The sequence below is a fragment of the Pinus tabuliformis genome, chromosome 1_1 (assembly GCF_031772625.1).
Source record: "Pinus tabuliformis cultivar Carrire ecotype Pingquan chromosome 1_1, CPIR1, whole genome shotgun sequence".
NCBI lineage: Eukaryota > Viridiplantae > Streptophyta > Pinopsida > Pinales > Pinaceae > Pinus > Pinus tabuliformis.
Genome location: NC_142297.1, coordinates 408,353,675 through 408,376,585, shown reverse-complemented (window position 1 = coordinate 408,376,585; position 22,911 = coordinate 408,353,675). Strand labels below are relative to the sequence as shown.

The window sequence follows — 22,911 nt, the reverse complement described above, 5'->3', positions numbered from 1 at the left end:
TCAACCAATCAACTTGACAACCCTTCAATAAGATCTTTCAGAATGTTGTAACTAGAATACAGTAAGCAGAACCCAAGCCAGAACCCAGAACACTGCAACAACAAACAGAAGCAGCTAAAACATATTTTGTGAGAAATACGCTACTTCCTTTTGTCCAACCTATGTGTATACGCTCTTTTCTCAAGGCGAACCTGTGTATACGATGTTTTGATATGGAGAACCAACGTGTGTACGTGCCTTTTCTAAAGTGAACCTGCATATAGATCTGTAAATGATGATTTTAACTTTGCAACAATTTCAGACTTCAGTTATACCCAGATCATCATATTTATAGACTACAACATGTGCGAGTTATACAGATAAATGATCAAAACCACATAAAGATACTTCACTTCAAGCCTTAAGATCTTGACCCATCATTAGATCTTATCCTTCATCAAGCGCTAAGGTTCATCCTCAGTTCAGATCAAACTATGCACCACAACCCAATAACCTATATATTAGATCTTGCTCTTAATCAGATATTCAATGCTTGAGTGTGTTTGCCTAATGATCTTCTCCTCTTTTTATAGTCTTAGGCCTTGCTCAATACCATGGACCAAAACTACCTAGGACCAATACCTTGGACGAAATACCTGGGGTCAATACTTCGAACCAGATACCTTGGACCAATACCATGGATCAAAATACCATGGACCAAAACTTAGTTTTCCAACATGTACGCGCCTTTCATTCTGTGAAAGTGCGTGTGTACATTATACGCGCTTTTTGGTCTGCTAACCCGCGTGTACACGCAGCTTGGTCAATAGGGAACCTGTGTATACCTCTCTTTCTTCATTCTGTAAGTCTAAATTGTGATATGTCATCTAAGTGAGTTACCATCAAGGACAAAACTTGTGTCATAGGCCAAATCAGTGTCATAATGCCAACAATCTCCCCCTTTGGACTTAATGGCAACCCCAAATCACTCTCCCCCTTTGTTATCAAGGACAAAGGGTTATGCTCCCCCTGAGTTCATGCTAAATTCTCTGATATGTTGAAGTTTGTTGAATGAGCTCCATGCTCCCCCTAGATATAAGAAAGGTCTGCAAAAAGATGTTCTAAAAGAAGAACATGACTCTATACATACATCATAAATGACCTTCCTATCACTAATGACTCATACATACATCCATCGCCCAACCAAGTGGGGATATGCCAAGTTTGACTCATCCACCCAACCAATTGTTGATATACCAATTGTTCATACATGACAAAACAAGAACATTACATTATCCATCCCATGCATAGTGGGGTAACAAAATAGGTCGTTTCATGACCTTTACATTAAAAGATATACATGACATATTTAACAGAGACCAAATATCTGAGATAAGACCATGAGAGTCATCAGCAACTAGCAGCATCTGTTAATCAGCATCCAAACAAGCAACCATGTTCTCTCCCTGAACCTGTTCTACCTCAACCAAAAACAACTGAGTGAATTCGTACCAAGATTTTCTAAGATAATGCCAACAATGAATTATTAGAAGTATATGCTCCCCCTGAACCTGTACTAGATGATCACTGTCAGATCCATATTAGACTCCTTTCATTTTGAGTCTGGCCAACTTCTTTTCTTCAAATCAACATATACGTGTCTGTAACCACAGAAACTAGCGTATGTACACGACTACGCTTCAGGAAACTCGCGTATAGCTACTTTTCTCTGAAACAGATAAGTTTTAATAGCGCGATGATGCATCAACTACTCCTAGATTCTATCTGAGATATTCAAATGTCTCTCTGGGCAGTGGTTTGGTGAAGATATCAGCAACTTGTTCTTTGGAGGGAACATACTCCAATTTGACCTTTTGTTCAAGCACTTGTTCACGTAGAAAATGATATTTGTTGGGTATGTGCTTGGTCTTGGAATGCATGACTGGATTTTTTGAAATACTGACGGCACTTTTGTTATCACATAGAATGGAAATGGGTGGAGTGCATGTGATCTGAATGTCTTGCAATGTTTTCATCATCCAAAGGATTTGTGTGCAGCAAGATGCTGCAGCCATATATTCTGCTTCAGCTATAAATAATGCAATTGAAATTTGTTTCTTGCTAAACCAAGATACTAATCTCGAACACATATAGAATGCACCACCACTAGTGATTTTTCTGTCATCAATGCTTCCTGCCCAATCTGCATTTGTATATGCATGAAATGTAAGATCTGTATCTCTAGGATACCATAAACCAAAATTTTGTGAACCTTGAAGATATTTGAAAATCCTTTTGACTGCCTGAAGATGTGATTCCTTTGGATTTGCTTGGAATCTTCCAACTATTCCTATTGCATGCATGATGTCCGGTCGGGTACATGTAAGATTAAGTAGATTGCCAATCATGGATCTGTAAGTTGGTTGATGTAATGCTATTGATTCATCATTTGAGCTGAGACTACATCTTCTTACCATTGGGGTACACACTGGTTTAGAATCTTCCATGCCATACTTTTTCAAGATCTGTTTGAGATATTTGGTTTGTGACAGAAAAATACCATCTTTATTTTATTAAACTTGTAGACAAAGAAAATATGTAAGCTCACCAAGGAGGGACATTTCAAATTCCTGTTGTATTACCGAAGCAAAATTCCGACTCATGGCTTCTTCATTGCTACCAAAAATGATATCATCAACATACACAAAAAGTATTAGCAATTTATTATTGTCAATATTTGTATATAGATTGTTATCAGCTGACCCTTTTGAAAAACCTTGTTGATGAAGATATTTGTCAAGACGGTAATACCAGGCCCTTGGAGCTTGTTTTAGACCATAGAGAGCTTTTTTGAGTCTGCATACAAGTTTTGCATCATTTCCAAGAATGAACCCGTTTGGTTGCTCAATGTAGACTTATTCTTCTAAGTGTCCATTAAGAAAGGCAGATTTTACATCCATTTGGTATACTTTGAATTTCTGAAAACTGGAAAGAGCAAGGAACATTCTTATAGCTTCAAGTCTAGCGACAGGTGCGAAAGTTTCTTCAAAATCTATTCCTTCTTGTTGAGCATATCCTTTACAAACAAGTCTGGCCTTGTTTCTAATAACTTCTCCATTTTCATTCAGCTTGTTTTTGAATATCCATTTAGTTCCTATGATATTCTTGTCATGACGTCTAGGAGCTAATTCCCAATTATTATTCTTTTCAATTTGCTCAAGTTCTTCATTCATGGCTTTGACCCAACATTCATCTTTACATGCTTCACTTACATTTTGATGTTCGGTGGAGGATAGTAATGCTATATAGCTTGAAGCTTTTGAAATAGTTCTTCTTTTCTGCACACCTACCTCTTTCTGTCCAAAAATTTGAGTCTCTGGATGATTTTTCTGAACATACCTCGACGAAGTATTTTCTTCTACCATTGTCTCTTCTTCTGGTGCTTCATTGGTTTCTTCTTCAGAATTAGACTGATTTGATGTGGAAGGATAATCCTCATCTTCTTCATGATCTTCAGTTTTTATTTGCTTTGGATATTTTCATGTTTCATCATCCACAACATCAATACTTTCAATAATTTTCCCAAGTCTTTTATTATAGCATTTATATCCTTTACTTTGGGAAGAGTAACCAAGGAGAATACCTTCATCTTCTCTGGGTTCAAACTTACCAAGATTTTCATCAGTCCTCTTGATGTAACATTTGCTTCCAAAAACTTTGAAGTATTTTACAGTAGGAGTCTTACCATACCAAAGTTCATGAGGAGTTTGAGTGATGTTTACTCGAACATTTGTTTTGTTGAGAATAATGACGGCAATGAATGCAGCTTCACCCCAAAAGGTTGTAGGAGTTCCAGACTCATCTAGCAGAGCACGAGCCATTTGTTGAACAGTTCTTTTCATTCTTTCTACCACTCCATTTTGCTGAGGAGTCCTTGCAGTGGAGAATTCCCTTTTTATTCCATGTTCTTCACAAAAATCAAAGAATTCATCCCAGGTAAATTCCCCTCCTCGATCAGATCTGAGGCATTTGATTTTACGATCTGATTCATTCTCAACCAAAGCTTTGAAGGCTTCCAATTTTTCAAATGCTTCATCCTTATGCTTTAGAAGTCCTATCCAACACATTCTGAAAAAATCATCAATGAACAATATAAAGTATTCTTCGCCATGAGGTGACTTTTCCTTGATGGTCCACATAAATCACTATGAACAAGTTCAAGAGGCTTACTAGCTGATCCTTCCTTTTCAGGGAAGTGCGATCTGGTTTGCTTACCAAATTGACATGATTTGCATATTGTATTTTCTGGAATGTTGATATCAGGAAGATCACGAACAACCTAAAATTTGCATGCTTTCCCTATTTGAGAGAATCTTAGATTCCCCAATCTTCTGTGCCATAGTCAGTGTTCATCATTTCTGCTTAGATAGCACTGTTGTTGTCCTCCGTTGAGTATGTATAAGTTATTACCTTTGATCATGGTTTCACCTATGTCAAGCTCATGAACAACACACCCATTTGATCGAAATACTACTTCATTTCCTTGATCACACATTTGACTGACACTCAACAGGTTATGCTTTAGACCATCAACATACATAACATTTCTAGCTTTAACTTTTTCTTTTAAGAGAACAGAGCCTTTACCTTTTATGGCAGCAGGAGCGTCATTTCCAAATGAGAGCTTGTTTTCTTTTTCTAAGGCATTATATGACTGAAGTTTTTCTTTATCACCTGTCATGTGTTTTGAGAATCCATTGTCGATGTACCACTGATTTTCTTGTCCTTTTGCATACAAGGCTATACCACATCTTTCTGGTTGCGGTTCTTTCTTTTTCCATATTTTGGGACTTAATGAAGTTTTCTCCTTCTGAGATGTTTGCCGAAATTTACTCTTGCATTCAGATTCTTCATGACTGAAGTTGTTGCAGATAGAGCATTATATTTCATTTTCAAGAAGAGAAAAGTTATTGTAGGTCTGTTTCATGATCCCTGTCACATTCCTTTGGTTTTGTGCTTCTCTAGTCATGATGGTCTTGTAAGCAACACATTGAGCAACTTTGTGTCCAAAGTTATGACGTGAAAAACATTGGCCATTAAAGAAGTTCCTGTGATTGTCAAATCTACTGACCTGGTGATTGTAGTTTCTTTTGATATTCATTCTTGAAGCAGATTGAGTATGGTTTACCTGAGGTTTGTTGTAGCTTCTATTCATCCTTGAAGTAAATTGAGCCTGATTTACCTGATGATTTGCATTCTGCCTTTGTTGGCGATTGTCAAACTGTTCACTGCTCTTTGCTGCATCAAGGTAACTTTTAGTGGAGGTTGATGTCTTCTGTACTTGAGATGCTTCTTCAGTATATCCAAGACCTGTCTTTATCAGAGGAGAACACTACACTTTGATAATTTCATTTAATGTTTCTGATCCTTTAGCAAATCTAAGATTGAGAGCTTTTGTTTTCTCAATATATTTTCTTATACCCACAATTTCACATTCCAGTTTTTCATTGTGTTTTTCTTTTTCAGCAAGTTGGAATGTCAAAGTATCTATAATCATATTCTTTTCTTCTAAACAAATTTTGAGTTTATAGATTTCTTCATAAATATCATCTTCATCTAAAGCATCCAAGAAATTATCATCTTCAAAAGCCATCAGAAGTCTATAGTCATTATTATTTTCATCTTCATCACTATTTGATAAACCATCGCTATCTTCATGGGTATAGTAGCTTTTATTACTTACACTTTGTTTTCTATTCCATTTTTCTGGTTATTTACCTTTATCAAGCTTATATTTATAAGGACATTTGGCAGCATAATGACCGACTCTTCCACAAGCAAAACATTTGGAAGGTAGTTTACCTCTGAATCTTCCAAAACCCCGTTGAAGGTTTTTGACAAAGTTTGCTTCTTCCTCTTCTTCTGAAATGTATCCTGATTCATTGAGTTCGTCTCTTCCTAAAGCTTTAAATGCAGCTTCTCTTATATCTGATGGACCTCCTTTTCTCATTGTGAAAGTAGTTAAGATTCCGTGCAGATGTGTCATAGTAATAGTCTAAAGATCCTGCTTTTCTTCTATGGCAGATACTTTTGATTCAAACTTAGTAGATCAGGATCTTGAAACCTTTTCAACTAAAGTAACTGCTTTTTATCTCTTCACCCAAATTCTTCATGCAATTAACAATCTCATCTATAAGTAAGAAGTAACTAGCTATACTTTCATCATTATGCATTTTGAGAGTTTCGTATTGAATTATGAGTGTTTGCAGTTTTGCACGTTTTACCTGAGTGTCTCCTTCATAGCTTAGAATGATCTTGTCCCATATTTCTTTGGCGGATTTGAGCTGCATAACTTTGACAAATTCTGATTGTGACAGACTCCCCAATAATGTATTGACAACATTAGCATTGGTTTCGTATTGCTTTTTCCCTGTCGCATCTGTAGGAATTGCTGATGGAAATGTATATCCTCCTTCCACAATTTCCCAGACATCTATTCCAAGAGATTGAAGATAGGTTGTGGTTCTTACCTTCCAATAAACGAAGTTGCTCCCATCAAATATTGGTGGTCTGATGGATCCCTCTTTTTCATGGTTACTCATGATGATGGATCTTCCTTCAAGCGATCAAGCTTCTTCTGAAGGACCTGCTCTGATACCAATTGTTGGAAATAATACTGAGAGGGGGGTGAATCAATATTAGCAAGTCAATAATTTTTCATTTCCATAATCAGATTCATATACGCTACTTCAGTTAATGGAACTTGCATGTATACGCAACTGTGATTAAGGCAACTAGCGTATATCTTGCAGACTTATGATTCAATTAATTCTTCATATGTTGATCTTTAATCAGTGCATCAAAATCATATTAATAGTAACCAGGTGCAGTAAAAACAAAACAGACAATCACACACAAGAACACAAGATATAAGGTGGAAACCTAATGTGGGTGAAAACCACCTGCTGCAATCGTCTATATCTTCTTTTTAAATTAGAAACTTCTTTTTACAATTTTTGTACTGGTGCAGTCTTATACTAGTACGCAGGCTTCTACCGGCAGAAGGCTACAACCTTCTCTCATTCTCCAGCTTCTCCTAGAAGGGAGCTACAACCCCCCTAGCTCTTGTACTAGTTGAATGTTTACTAGTACGTAGGTGTCGACCTACTGAAGGCGCCAACCTTCTCTTTTCTTCCAGGGACCACGTTTCATAAATTTTCAGACTGGATCCATTAATAGCATCATTCAATCATCAAATATATCTGCATCAAACAATCTCCTTTTGCACCAACCACAACTGAATCAACCAATCAACTTGACAGCCCTTCAAGCAGATCTTTCAGAATGTTGTAACCAGAATACAGTAACCAGAACCTAAGCCAGAACCCAGAACACTGCAAAAACAAACAGAAGTGGCTAAAACATATTTTGTGAGAAATACGCTACTTCCTTTTGTCGAACTTGCATGTATACGCTCTTTTCTCAAAGTGAACCTGCGTATACGCTATTTTGATATGAAGAACTAGCATATATACGCGCCTTTTCTAAAGTGAACCTGCGTACAGGTCTATAAATGATGATTTAAAATTTACAACAATTTTTGACTTCAGTTATACCCAGATCATCATATTTACAGACTACAACATGCGCCAGTTATACAGATAAATGATCAAAACCACATAAAGATACTTCACTTCAAGCCTTAAGATCTTGACCCATCATTAGATCTTATCCTTCATCAAGTGCTAAGGTTCATCCTCGGTTCAGATCCAACTATGCACCACAACCCAATAACCGGTATATTAGATCTTTCTCTTCATCAGATATTCAATGCTTGAGTGCCTTTGCCTAATGATCTTCTCCCCCTTTTATAGTATTAGGCCTTGCTCAATACCATGGACCAAAACTACTTAGGACCAATACCTTAGACTAAATACCTGGGGTCAATACTTTGGACTAGATACCTTGGACCAATAACATGGATCAAAATACCATGGACCAAATAACACGGACCAAACTTAGTTTTCCAACATGTATGCGCCTTTCCTTCTGTGAAAGTGTGTGTGTATGTTATACACGCTTTTTGGTCTGCTAACCCACATGTACACGCATGACCTGCTGAGTCAATTTACATCCGCAGGCAGGATGGATGATATTTCTTCTTGAGACCGTTTTTCCCCTGTATAAAACTTTGGACCTTCTGTCAAGTAGAACTATATTTCTTTTGTGGAATTACCTCATTCCTTAACCACTACAACAGTTGAAAATGTTCGAACCCTCTTACTATTAATGGCACAATTCTCTTTCTTTCTCTTCAAGCTTTACTCATTTTTTTGTTGTAGTTGTTTATTTTTCCACACACAGATTTCACACCTTTCGTGTTGTTTCCTCCCTTTTGTTCAAGCGGTTCCATTGACCTGCTGAGTCAATTTACTTGTACGGGTGGGATTGATGATATTACTTCTTAAGACCCTTTTTCCCTTGTATAAAAATTTTTACCTTTAGAGAAGACAATCATCAAAACCACAAGACAATAAAAATTGTCCAACCTGTATATCACCAACTTTTATGGCACCCTTCTCTCCTACAAAATATTGATGTGTAATATTTCCCTATAGAAAAACCATGTCCTCTAAGTTATTTGACAAAGTTGGCTCTCAAATAAACAAACAACGTGTTCAAGTCTGACATTTTTTACAAGCCTAATTTTCGTTACAAGCCTAATTCAAGGGGTTCTTGTTAGAATCCTGATCAAAGGTACTGCTCATTTGTAATGCTTCCCATCCACTAATGTTCTTGTCCTTATATTAAAATGTTTAATGATGCTTATCTCTACTTTTTGGAGCCTTTAATGCTCCCATGTTATTGGGTTATCAAAACTTCCTAGCTAAACTCCATGCTCTGGCACTAGCTATTCAATGTTGCCCATTGTTGAGCTACTCCAAGCTCCCCACTATGGATAGGTCAAATTGTGGTTCATCTTGATGCTACCTATTGATAAGTTTGTACTTGATTTCTTCATATTATGGATTTCTAAGCTACATCACTTCCTTTTTTATATGCCAAGAACAATGAATTGAGTCAAATTATTCCTTGCTTAACATGACAAAGCTTTTTCTAAATTAACTACTTATAATTTTGACATTCACATTACAAGCCTGATTCAACAGGTTCGTGTTACAAGCCTGATAAAAGGTACTGCTCATTTCTAATGCTTTCCATCCACTAATGTTCATGTCCTTGTATTAAAATGTGTAATATTTCTTATCTCTTCTTTCTAGAGCCTTCAATGCTCACATACTATTGAGTTATCAAAGCTTTCGAGCCAAACTCCATGCTCCCGCACTAGCTATCCAATGGTGCCCATTGTTGAGCTACTCCAATCTCCCCATTATGGATAGGTTATATTGTGGTTCATCTTGATGTTGCCCATTGATAAGTTTGTATATTATTGCTTCATATAAGCTACAACACTTCATTTTTTATATGCCAGGAATAATGAATTGAGTCAACTTTTGCCTTGCTTAACATGACAAATATTTTTCTAAATTAACTACTTATAATTTCACCTTATACATAACCAAAATTTAAACTTCCTAAATGAGTTTCTTAAAACAAATTTTCATTGGATTTTGTTTAGGAAGTATAAGGTCTCCACAATTTGATGCCTAGTACAAAAAACCTTGAGTAGTGTGGCTTATTTCATGGCCATTGTGATTATTATTAATCCTTCTCGCATAACAGATAACTTATGGGTTCACTAGGCCCTTCCGTGAATAGGTCAGATTGTAAGATCTATGAATAACTCCAAATAAAGTGACCTTATGTAAGCATCCTTATCTAGGGCTTATCGGTTGATGAGGGTCCCAAGGATGAGAGCAAGTATGTATGAGGGTAGAGGATTGTTAGGATGTTCCCAAGTAGGCGTTCCCAGATAGTATGATAAAGTGTAAGGTTCCAAGGAGGCGGTTAAGGTCCAAAGGAAGGGTGTAATGTAGCTATTAGGCCCTGAAAAGTAGTGATAACCTTACATATGAATGGAGGGAAAAATATGAATAGAATCTAGGCTGGGAGAACATGGGTGGGTTGCTTGTTGTTTACTGGGAGATGAAATGAAGTGTGTTGGTTTAATAAAAATAGTATTTTTTACATAAGTTTCCATGATTCCAATCTCTAGAGTTTCTCGCTGCAGACAAACCATGTCCTCTAAGTTATTTGAAAATTTTGGTTCTCAAATAAACAAACAAAGGGTTCAATCCTTGACATTTGCCACAAGCCTGATTCACGTTACAAGCCTGATTGGACAGGTTCATGTTACAAGCCTGATCAAAGGTACTGCTCATGTGTAATGCTTGCCATCCACTAATGTTCTTGTCCTTGTATTAAAATGTGCAATGATGCTTATCTCTACTTTCTGGAACCTCCAATGCTCCCATGCTATTGAGTTACCAAAGCTTCCCACCTAAACTCCATGCTCCCGCACTAGCTATACAATGTTACCCATTGTTGAGCTACTCTAAGCTCCCCACTATGGATAGGTTGAATTGTTGTTCATCTTGATAGAATTTAGAAAGAACATACCTATACATCACCTTATTTTCTCAACATATCCTCATACCCATCGTCTACATGAATTTTTTAGAATGGTTGCATTTATTGAATAAGGAGGGTCATTTGAATGAATAGAGATAGTTTGATCAACTTAGGACATTCATTCAACTAATTGTAGAAAGTTTGAATAAGTAAGGAGGGTCATTTTAACATTGGAATATCAATTTCCAAATATGTCACCCTATTACTCTATATTGGATACAACTTTGTAACTACTCTAACTAGCATAAATTTGTACATGATTGCTTCATATCATGGATTTCTAAGCTACATCACTTCCTTTTTTATATGCTAGGAATAATTAAGTGAGTCAACTTTTGCATTTCTTAACATGACAAATATTTTTCTAAATTACCTACTTATAATTTTTACCTTATACACATCCAACCTTTAAACTTCCTTAATGAGTTTCTTAAAACAAACTTTCATTTGATTTTGTTTAGGAAGTATAAGGTCTCCACCATTTGATGCCCAAGATAGAAAACCTTGAGTAGTGTGGTTCATTTCATGGCCATTTTGATTATTATTAATCCCTCTTGCATAATAGACCACTAGAACTCTTACTACAATTGACCACAGGTCTAGAATTAAAATTGGTCCAAAGAATATGAATCTCATTGCAATATTGTAGGCTTTATTAAGGTCGATCCAAACAACATGAACATTTGTTGATGCAAAGAAAGTAGGTGAACTTGCTACTTAGAAGTTTGGTCAATAGCTATGATGTTTGGTAGCTTCTGGTTCACTAGGTGATCTGATTTATAATATTATTTTGTAGTGCTAAGATCTTCCTTAGATTATTAAGAAAATGCTTTCATTGTGCTTAAGGATTCATTGATTTTTGCAAGTGAAATGAAGAGTTTTTATGTTAATTTTATGTGCAATTTAACATAAACCAAAAACTAAAAAGCAGGATAAACATGTATAGAAAATCATCAAAAACACATTACAACAAGCACATGATAAATGAGTTCACCCCTCCTCGGCTACGTCTCCTTGGTGAAGCTTCCAATGGCTTGGTCCACTCTATGATGCTCAAAAGTGTAAAAATATATGTTTACAATGCTCAAATGCTTCTAAAACCTGCTCCAATCAGTTCAGAATGTTCAAAAAATTGCCATCTAGCCTCTTTTTGCATCCAATTTGGTGAAAAACTGAAGAAGTTATGATCTCTGCTAGTTTTTCCACTATTAATTCCATAAATTGCTCCAAATATGACATGATCCCATAATTTCGATCCAAAAATCCGCTAACTGAGCGAGAATTTTACCGCGCGGCGGGCCATAATCCACCGGCACTGACTGTGCGATTGCAATATGGTTGACCCAGTGACACTATAAACTAGAACCGATAAACATCTTACATCTGGGAACTTATTGCAATTCATATTTTGGCGGTGAATCGACGAGTAGTCATAATTCCAGACTCTGTTTTCTTGCGATGTGCGATTACGATATGCGATCCATCACATTGCAACTTTGGGTATGCTGGGGCCGATTTTCCATAATTCCTTCCCTTCGCCAATGTGCGATTGCGATCCATCACATTGCACCCCGGCGGATTCTTGAAAGCCTTCCTGCCTGCCTTATCACATCGCACCTTGGCTATTTTGGGGTTGATTTTTAACACCAACCTACCTACGATTGTGATTTGCGACATGCGGGGGCCAAATAGTGACCATTGGCCCCTCCTCATTTGCTAAAGGACCTTGCCACATCATCCAATCCTGCCAAAGTCAAACCTGAAATTTGACTTGCTCTAACTTCTACATATGAGCTTGGATTTGATTTATGTTCACACTGTTGGAATCAGAATGATGATCTCTTCGATTTGAAGCTAAGTTTATCAAGATTTTGACACTTTGATTTTTTATTCTAATTTTGAGCACCTAATCACTCCTCCCCACTGGAAGTCTTTTGGACCCCAAAAGATCACTTTCAATTGTCCAGTAGGTGAGGGTACAGTTCCATCACCTTTCCAATCTCGATCCATTGATCACTGAATTGGAACTTGTGATCTCCACGATCCTTGTCGTGTCTTTCTGTGTACTTGCCTTTAACCTTTTTAAGTTGTTTTTGCACTGTTTGATGTACCATTTAGAGTCTTTCAAGGAACTCTTCGGCCTTGTACATGTTACTATCAGTAGCAACATACTTCTTACCAAGATTATACAATACATTGTGATGAAAATGGTAATCCAATTCCTCTACTTGGTTACCTTGACTCAAGCTTTCATAGACATCTTGAAAGTCATTATCTAATGCATATTTCTCAACATAACTTTCATGTAAAACAAAATTATGCTTGAGTAAATTAGTTGAAGTAACAATCGGCCTAGAAAGCATATCAACAACTTTATTGTAGATACCTTTCTTATACCTTTTGACCTAGTGGAATAGTAGAAGAAAATTCATCTAATGGAAGTGCCTTTGTCGCTACAACTTAAACACTTTATCATTGAAAATTTATGAATGAAAATAAATGGGCTTACCATATTACAAAAAGACTACGCCCATGGCATAGTCACATACAACAACCTGAAAATTAAATCACTGTCTCAAGTCTAAAACGAAAGTACTCAAGTTGTATTGAGCTTTTGTTTTAAAGCATCAAATGCCTCTCATTGTTTGCCTCCCCATTGGAAGACCTTTTGCACAACTACCAACGAATGAAAATGAACTACAATAGAAGAAAAATTAACAAAATTTCTCCTCCAACATTGGGCTGCTCCCAAAAAACCTCTTATCCAAATGACTATCTTGAGCCTGCCTATGTAAATTGCGAGCAGAGCAAAGGCATCTGCGGCTTCACAGGGATGTATGATTCTTTCACCTGTGTTTGCAGGAATGGATTCAATACCACCACAGACTGTTACGAAATCAATCTTGGAGAGGTATAACTTTAGCTTGCCTTCTCCATGTCCCACGCAGACTGCGAAAAATCCTTTGGGAACCTGAATACACTTGGAAGAACCAATTTCACGGCTCAAGTACATCAAATAAGTTTTATCCAACATATACTTTGACATCTTCAGAAAAAAATGTTCTTGACATACGACATCAAGTATTTTTTTCTCACACATGACATGTTCATAATGAAATTTTCTGAAAATGAAAATGTCATCCAAATAGACTATCCTGTCTAGAAATGGCTTCAACACATCTTTCTTCATATGCGTAAAAGTAGTAGGAGCATGGCAAAGAATGAAAAGAATAACAAGTCATTCAAACAAACCTTGCCTAGTTTTGAATGTCATCTTCCCTATATCTCCTTCAACAACTCTACTTTGATGAAAACCACTTCTTGAATCCCATTCAAGGAAATGCTTACCATTCTTCTTAGGTGCCAAAAAAAGAGGTGCACCACACAGTAAAGGAGTAGGCCAAATGATCCTTTTATTCAACAATCCTTGGATTTGCGTCTTAATTTCTCGTCTTTCCATCATTAACATCCTGTACATGGCAATGTTCGGAAGAAGACACTTTTTCCGCAACTGTAACTCAGGTTGGATTCCCCTCTTGGGAAGTAATCCCTTGGATTCCTGAAACATTTCATCAAATTAGTTAATAGCATCAACCGAATCAATTTTCAAATTTCAATTACAACCATCAAACACTTCATAATCAATATCATTCTCGGGTTTGATCATAAGAAGCACAAAATTCTTGCTCGAATTCACCAGTCTTTTCATATGCCCTGCATTAACAATCGAAATATTTTTTTTTGCTCTGAGCTCTCACAATATATTCTACTCCATTTTTAAATAATTGATATTTGTTTTCAGATCTATGGAAGATAGCTTTTTTTTCATTAAAGCTACGGACTTCCCAAAACGATGCCAGAGATATCTAACGACACAAAGTCAAGCTCCACTTCATCTCTGAAATTTGTAGTGATGGCAAATCTTAGCTTACACTTTCTCATAACCTGCAATTGCGCATTGTCACACAGCCTTCCAAGCAGATACTGTTTATGATGTGGAACAGTTTCCATATTTAAACTCTTGACAATATTTTCATAGATAAGATTGGCTTGAGAGCCGCTATCGAATAGTGTATCAATCTTGTTATGTTTTGAGATAACCCTTATGTGAAATAATTCTATTCTCCTATTTTCATTTGGAATTTCATTTTGCGAGTCTAAAGAACTAGTGCTGGAAATGGATTCCTTTCCTTGAAACCCCATGGTTGTGATTTTTGTTTCATCACCCGATTCGGATCCCAAATCCTCTTCTTGAGTGATTGCAGTTGTCTTTTCTTTTCCTTTGTTGTTGAATTTCTTTGGTTTCATTTCAAGATGAAGCTTCCAACAATGAGCTTCATCGTGACCCCCTCCAGAACAATGTTTACATATTGTTTTCTCTCCTTCCTTTTTAATGGATGCATTTTTCTTTCCCTTGAAGCCTTTTTCTTTCTCTTATCCCTTAAATAGATTTTTACCACCTTCTTCTGGGGTGTTTTTCCCTATTTCCTCAAGGTGAGTGGCTTGCACACCCACATAATCTAGATTATTTGGATTAAACGTTAAGATAGTATGCCTAAGGTAATTGTGTAAACCCCCTATGTACTTCAACAATGTGTCCTGTGATTGCAAATCTACACCTAACATCAAAGACCTTTTTCTGAATTATTGGGTGTAATCTTGCACATTTTGACCTTTTCCCTGTCTAAAGTTTTGCCAATTCATGATGGACTTCTGCATATAATCTAAATGGTAGAATTGGCTTTTGATTGCAACAATGAAATCATTCCAAGAAATTGAGATCTTACGGTGTTTTTTGAGCTCCTCTTGGGTCTTTGATTCCCACCATACAAGTGTTTCACCCTCCATTCTCAAGGAAGCTAACTGAATCTTTATGTCATCCTCTTGAAGGTTTTGAATCCTGCAATAGACCTCCAACTAAAGAATCCTATTACCAATCTTCTTTGCATTCCCTTCACCATTATACATGGGCAACTCAAATTTAACATCAAGTTTTAAAAAGGTGATTCACCAGTTCCTTTTGAAGAATGATGTTGAGTATGAGTAAGATTTGTATCAGTGGAGGATTGTGAAGATTCTTGTGAAGAAGAAGATGAAGAAGATGGTGGAGAGGGTGGAGGTTTGTCTCCATTCCCATTACCTCCTCCTGAAGATCCTTCTCCTTTGGGAGGTTTCGAACTTTCTCCTTGCATCCTGCTATTCCTCTCTTCATAGAGGACCTTATCCATCTCTGTCATATCAAAGAAATCCTTTCTGAAGGTCTTCCCATCTTCTGTCATGTTTTTAGGTTCTCCTTCATGAGACATGATTGATGGAGTGTCATATGCAACTTGAGGCTGAACTGGTGTTGGAGATTGTGGAAACCTTGCTCTTCTTCCCCTTCAACCATCTTCAAGGCCTCCAACTAGCTTTTCTTCACCTCTTTTGAGTTTTAACCTTGTAAGCATGACACAAACTTGCAAACAATTAAATCCTTCTTTCACAAAGAAAACATAGTGCTCTGATACCAAATTGATTTGATGTAGAATATTAGTTTACAGTGCTAAGATATTCCTAAGATTATTAACAAAATTCTTTCATTGTGTTTAGGGATTCATCAATTTTTTCAAGTGAAATGAAGAGTTTTTATGTTAATTTTATGTGAAATTTAACATAAACCAGAAATAAAACAACAACATAAACATGTACAAAACATCATCAAAAACAAATTACAACAAGCACATGATAAAGGAGTTCACCCCTCCTCGGCTACGTCTCCTTGGTCTAGCTTCCAATGGCTCATTCCTCTCTATTAAGCTCAAAAGTGTAAAACTTTGTGTTTACAATGCTCAAATGCTTCTGAAGCCTACTCCAATCCGTTTAGAAGGTTCAAAAAATGGCCATCTAGCCTCTTTGTGCATCCCATTTGGTGAAAAACTGAAGACGTTATGACCTCTCCTAGTTTTCCCACTATTCGTTCAAAAAATTGCTCCAAATCTGACATGATCCCGCAATTTCACTCCAAAAATCTACTAACTGAGCGAGAATTTTTCCGCACGATGGGCCATAATCTGTCGACACCGACTGTCCATCGCAAATCGTAATCAACAAGGATGAGAAAGATTACGGTTTGTGTGTGCAGCAGATGATTGTGTGATTGCAATGTGGCAGACTCGAGGGCACTATAAACTAGAACCGATAAACATCTCGCATCTAGGAATTGATCGCAAATCGCAGTTCGACGGTGAATTGGTGGGTAATCATAATGTAGGACTTTATTTTTCTGTGGTGTGTGATTGCGATCTACGATCCATCGCATCACAACTCTGGGTGTCACGCCCCTACACCTGCGGTAGTCTTTCAACCACTTATAGCGAGGTGCAGCACCACCGAACACTTTCTTTTCACCAATACTTATGTTCGTGGACTACGCCTTAACATTCCATACTTAGTTTTATTTTCGTTACCAAGTATTATTATGTGTTCCTTTATACCAATGAATACCCATACACATTCATTATCAACAGCATTATACAAGAGAAATGCACAACAGTATAAAGGGAGGGGCAACTCCCTGCAATATGAGTCTGCCCGAATATCAATATATGTATAATTTTCCACTTTTACAAAGTATAGGCTAAGTCCTTGGGAAACCCCAAATTTATACTTAGCCAAATTTCCAACTTCGGCAAACTCGGTTGCCCAGCTCGTCGGCACCTCCGCACGGTCGCCGCACGACTCACCAACTCTTCGTTCACCTTGTTGCACGTCTTCGCCGGTTCTCTCTTCGTTTGGTCGCAAGCGCCCAAACCGTGTACACCTGCCCACACGCAGTCCCACTTGCCAACTCTTGACAAATGCCCAAATCGTGTGAACAACACGTAGTACCGCCTGCCCAACTCTACGACCTCCGGTTCCAACCTTCGTTTCACGGTCATGTCGTTTGCCCAACTTGGGCGCACCTCCAAGTCGCCACACACGGGCGCCTCTACCCGAGACACACCTCCGTTCACAACCCAACACACCAACAAGTCTCTGTGCACACTTGCACGATGGGCGAGCACTGACCCGAGTCACCAAGACACCCACGCCAAGCCTTCGCACAAATCGGGTGCTCCTCCATTTTCACCGTCTGGCACCCCGTCGCATAACCCGGGCACCACACACCCATGCACGCCCTCACCCAACTGCCGGGCGCTCCTGCCCGCACCTTCACCCACAACCGCGCTTCACCGTGCACGACCGCCCAAGAACGGGCGCATCCTTAAATCTGCGCCTTCCCCCTCTTAGACTTGCGCACTGCAGATCTGTGCCTCTCTACATGAGCGAAGATGTATTGAGCGAGTTGCGATGATAGAATACCTCCACGCATTCCCCAACTTATATCAAGTGTAGGGCGTGGTGGTGGCTTGCCCAGCCGACCTCCCTACGCCCACACTTCATCGCATAAGCCCCTAAACCACATGTTGGCCTCCATACATGCTATCCACCATATAAACATGCTGTCCTCCTCATACATATGCACATAACACATTGCATCCTCCAAAGGGCTCGCACTTTTCACCGTCGCAGGTCGCACTTCATGCCGTGTGGTAAGAACCGCAAGTCCTTACATCCTCCTCCACCTGAAGTCGTTGTCATCCTCGACAACATATCATCCTGGTAGCCATCCACCAAGATCATCAATATCCATGATGTCAACTCCTCCACATACTGCAAACATCCCTGTAACATATGTAGAACTCCATCTCCACCATGTCTCGCCTCGATAATCATCTGTGACCAAGATCACCATACCAAGGTATACACCTCATCGGTATGTCATACATCGGAAATCATCTCAATCCATGACCATCGATCACCCTGTCACAATATCCACATGCTGCTCCCCATCGTGGAAGGCTGGCCCCTCCATCCAAGCTACATGCTTCCTGCAACCTCTCGTGTCGACCTCATCATGTGTCGTCCTCATGTGAACTGCTGCCATGATACTTCAACATAATGCTAACACATCTCTGCACACCACTAGCCCTCATATCTGAACAAGTTGGGTAGCTAATCCAACTGTTACGTCCAAACCATGAGAATGCACATCCTTATGCCATCATCAGTCATTTCTCAAAACATCCTGTCACATCATCAACTCGATCAAAAATCCATCTCCATAAGAGTGTAAGCCATGCTCAGGTCCATGAAGTAGTCCTCATCTCATCTGCAACATGCTGTCCATGATGTTTGGTGTCAATGTGCTGCATGAAATCAGCCACATCTATCCCAACATCATCCATATGTGTATCTCCTCCATATGAAGAGACCATCTCATCAAACCGGCTCTCGATGTGTCACATCCAGGTCCATGAAGCATCCTCCATCATATCTACAATGTGCCATCCCTCAAGTCAGCCATAGAAACAAGTATACACCTGTCTCATCTATCCATGTGCTGCCCATGATCATAGATCAATCAGCTCCCATGTCAAAAGGTGGTTGAGTCTCGGCTCAACCCATGCCCAAGTGTTGCCACCAAGGCATCATCATCGTTGTAACTGCATTGCTCCAAAGTGTCCCCAAGTCCACCATATATGAAGTCCCCAAAAGTCACAACAATCTCATGTCATCATGAGCTCCATAAGCCATCCCCAACCAACATCTAGCAAGCATACAAGTCTCGGCCCAAAGGTCTCTGCAAGATGCCTCAGCTCTCCATGTAGTAGGAATGCTCCATAGTCTGCTCACAACTCTATCCAAGTCCATGGCCTTGTTGTACATAAGTGCAAAACCTCTCCATCGGCTCATAATAAGTCTCCATGTCGCATCAGCAAATCCATCTGCACAACATCCCTGCCTTGGCACTCCTCATTGGATGTCCATAAGTGACACCTCTACAAGTGCTCCCACATAATGTCCCTGCATAAGACTGCCATGCTCCATGTCTACAACCTGATGTCCATGACTAAGTTGCCCATGTAGTCCAACCAAGTAGACTCATCACAATAATCGGTCATCCTCATCCAAGTCTGCAATCTTCGGTCTAGTGAACTCGGTCACCCAACCATATCATCGTCATCATGAGTCCCTTCCATCATAGCTCCCCCCCACTGAAGGTTCCACTAAGGCTTGTTCTTGGTCTTGGCCATGAGAAGTCCACCCAAGCATCATCGTACCTCAAGAGTGTGCCCTCCAATCTATCCATGAGTCATGCCGGGCACTTAGCCAATTTTCCATGTGGCTTAAGCACGACCCAATCCTCCGCAATGATCATCATGTTCCTCCCTTGTCACGGGCCTTTGTACCTTCTACCATAAGGTCACAAACAACCCCAACAAGTCCTGCAATAGTCAAAAATCCTTGCTTCTCCATACAAGGTCTCATCATAGACATCCATGGTAAGATGCTCCCTAGCATCGGCAAACTGGCTTTGCCCTTCCCTGCATACGGTCCATCTACCAAATGCTCAAGTGAAACACAAGTATCAATACTTACTTCATTATCATCATGAGGCTCCTCCATATGAGTATCCTCATCCATCCATGTCTACAAACTGCACGATCCTGGTTCAACTTGATCAATCTCAAGTTCATCCTCCATCGTTGTCACATCTGCAACATCTTCAATCATCACAGCTTCCTCTTCCTGGTCAGCACAATTTGCAACTTCATCCTGCTCCATTGTCCAACCAAGTTGACGAAGCTCGTCTTCAACATTCTTTTCCAAGACTTCAAGTTCCTTTCGAATCCGGGGGTTCTCTTCTTTTATCCGCTTCAACCTGTATAAGGTATGCAAGAGCTTCCCTTCACATTCTTCCAAACCTGCCATGCCTTGATGTTCAGCTTGGCCCAAGCACAAGGCTTCACCCTTGCTAAACCTATTTCACCATTCACCAGCTTCACCAAGTTCCCCGCAATCATGAACCGGCCCTTGTTCCACTTGTATGTGAAACCAGCTTCCTTCACCTGCAAGTACCTGCTTCCACTGTCATCAACTGTCAAGTGCATCCACACCTGCACTTCGTCACGTACCAGCTCTGATACCAACTGTCACGCCCCTACACCTGCGGTAGTCTTTCAACCGCTTATAGCGAGGTGCGGCACCACCGAACACTTTCTTTTCACCAATACTTATGTTCGTGGACTATGCCTTAACATTCCATACATAGTTTTATTTTCGTTACCAAGTATTATTATGTGTTCCTTTATACCAATGAATACCCATACACATTCATTATCAACAGCATTATACAAGAGAAATGCACAACAGTATAAAGGGAGGGGCAACTCCTTGCAATATGAGTCTGCCTGAATATCAATATATGTATAATTTTCCACTTTTACAAAGTATAGGCTAAGTCCTTGGGAAACCCCAAATTTATACTTAGCCAAATTTCCAACTTCGGCAAACTCGGTTGCCCAGCTCGTCGGCACCTCCGCTCGGTTGCCGCACAACCCACCAACTCTTCGTTCACCTTGTTGCACGTCTTCGCTGGTTCGCTCTTTGTTTGGTTGCAAGTGCCCAAACCGTGTACACCTGCCCACACGCAGTCCCACTTGCCAACTCTTGACAAATGCCCAAATCGTGTGAACAACACGTAGTACCGCCTGCCCAACTCTACGACCTCCGGTTCCAACCTTCGTTTCACGGTCGTGTCGTTTGCCCAACTTGGGCGTGCCTCCAAGTCGCCACACACGGGCGCCTCTACCCGAGACACACCTCCGTTCACAACCCAACACACCAACAAGTCTTCGTGCACACTTGCACGATGGGCAGGCGCTCACCCGAGTCGCCAAGACACCCATGCCAAGCCTTCGCACAAATCGGATGCTCCTTCGTTTTCACCATCGGGCACCCTGTCACATAACCCGGGCGCCACACACCCGTGCACGCCCTCACCCAACCGCCGGACGCCCCTGCCCGCACCTTCACCCACAACCGCGCTTCACCGTGCACGACCGCCCAAGAACGGGCACATCCTTAAATCTGCGCCTTCCCCCTCTTAGACTTGCGCACTGCAGATCTGCGCCTCTCTACATGAGCGAAGATGTATTGAACGAGTTGCGATGATAGAATACCTTCACGCATTCCCCAACTTATATCAAGTGTAGGGCGTGGTGGTGGCTTGCCCAGCCGACCTCCCTATGCCCACACTTCATCGCATAAGTCCCTAAACCACATGTCGGCCTCCATACATGCTATCCACCATATAAACGTGCTGTCCTCCTCATACATATGCGCATAACACATTGCATCCTCCAAAGAGCTTGCACTTTTCACCGTCGCAGGTCGCACTTCATGCCGGAGCGTGTGGTAAGAACCGCAAGTCCTTACATTGGGTATGTTGGGGCCAATTCTCCATAATGCCTTCCCTTCATCAATGTGCGATTGCGATCCATCGCATCGCGCCTCCAACCAATTCTTGAAAGCCTTCCCGCCTACCTAATTGCATTGCACCTTAGATGTTCTAGGGCCAATTTCTAATGCCGACCCACCTGTGAAGGCGATTTGCAACATGTGTGGGCTAGTGGCGACTTTCCACTTGGCAACTCCTCATTCGTTGAAGGACCTTGCCACATCATCCAATATTGTCATGTGTCCAAGTCAAACCCGAACTTTGACTTGCTCTAACTTCTGCATATGAGCTCGGATTTTAGTGTCGTTCACACCGTTGGAATTAGAATGATGAACTCTCTGATATGAAGCTAAGTTTATCAAGATTCTGACACTTTGATTTTTGAGCCTAATTTTGAGCACCTGATCACTAGGCCCTTTGGTAAATAGGTCGGATTATCAAATCTGTCAATAGCTCCAAATAAAGTGACCTTATTTAAGCATCCTTATCTATGGATTATTGTTTGATGAGGGTCCCAAGGATGATAGTAAGTATGTATGAGGGCAAAGGATTGTTAGGATGTTCCCAAGTAGGCGTTCCCAAGTAGTATGACAATGTGTAAGGTTTCAAGGAGGAGGTTAAGGTCCAAAGGAAGGGTGTAATGTAGCTATTAGGCCCTAAAAAGTAGTGATAACCTTACATATGAAGGGAGGGAAAAATCTGAATAGAATCTGGGATGGTAGAACATGGATGGGTTGCTTGCTGTTTGTTGGAAGATGAAATGAAGTGGGTTGGTTGAATCAAAATAGTATTTTTCACAGAAGTTTCCATGATTCCAATCTAAAGAGTTGAACACTTGAGCTTAAAGGGACAAAGGAATTAAGGCTAATGCAAAAAAAATACCTATTCTTTAACCACTACAATAGTTGAAAATGTTGGAACCCTCTTTCTATTAATGGCACAATTCTCTTTCTTGAATTATATACATAGGTATAGAATTTAAACAGAGAAGATACTGAGAAAAGAATACTTGTAGA

General features: G+C 39.7%; 1 pseudogene; it reads right to left on the bottom strand.

Annotated features, from left to right (window-relative positions):
* Positions 1-17,722, bottom strand: part of LOC149213414 (toll/interleukin-1 receptor-like protein) — a 172,795-nt pseudogene extending 155,073 nt beyond the window's left edge.
* Between the last annotated feature and the right edge of the window lie 5,189 nt (positions 17,723-22,911).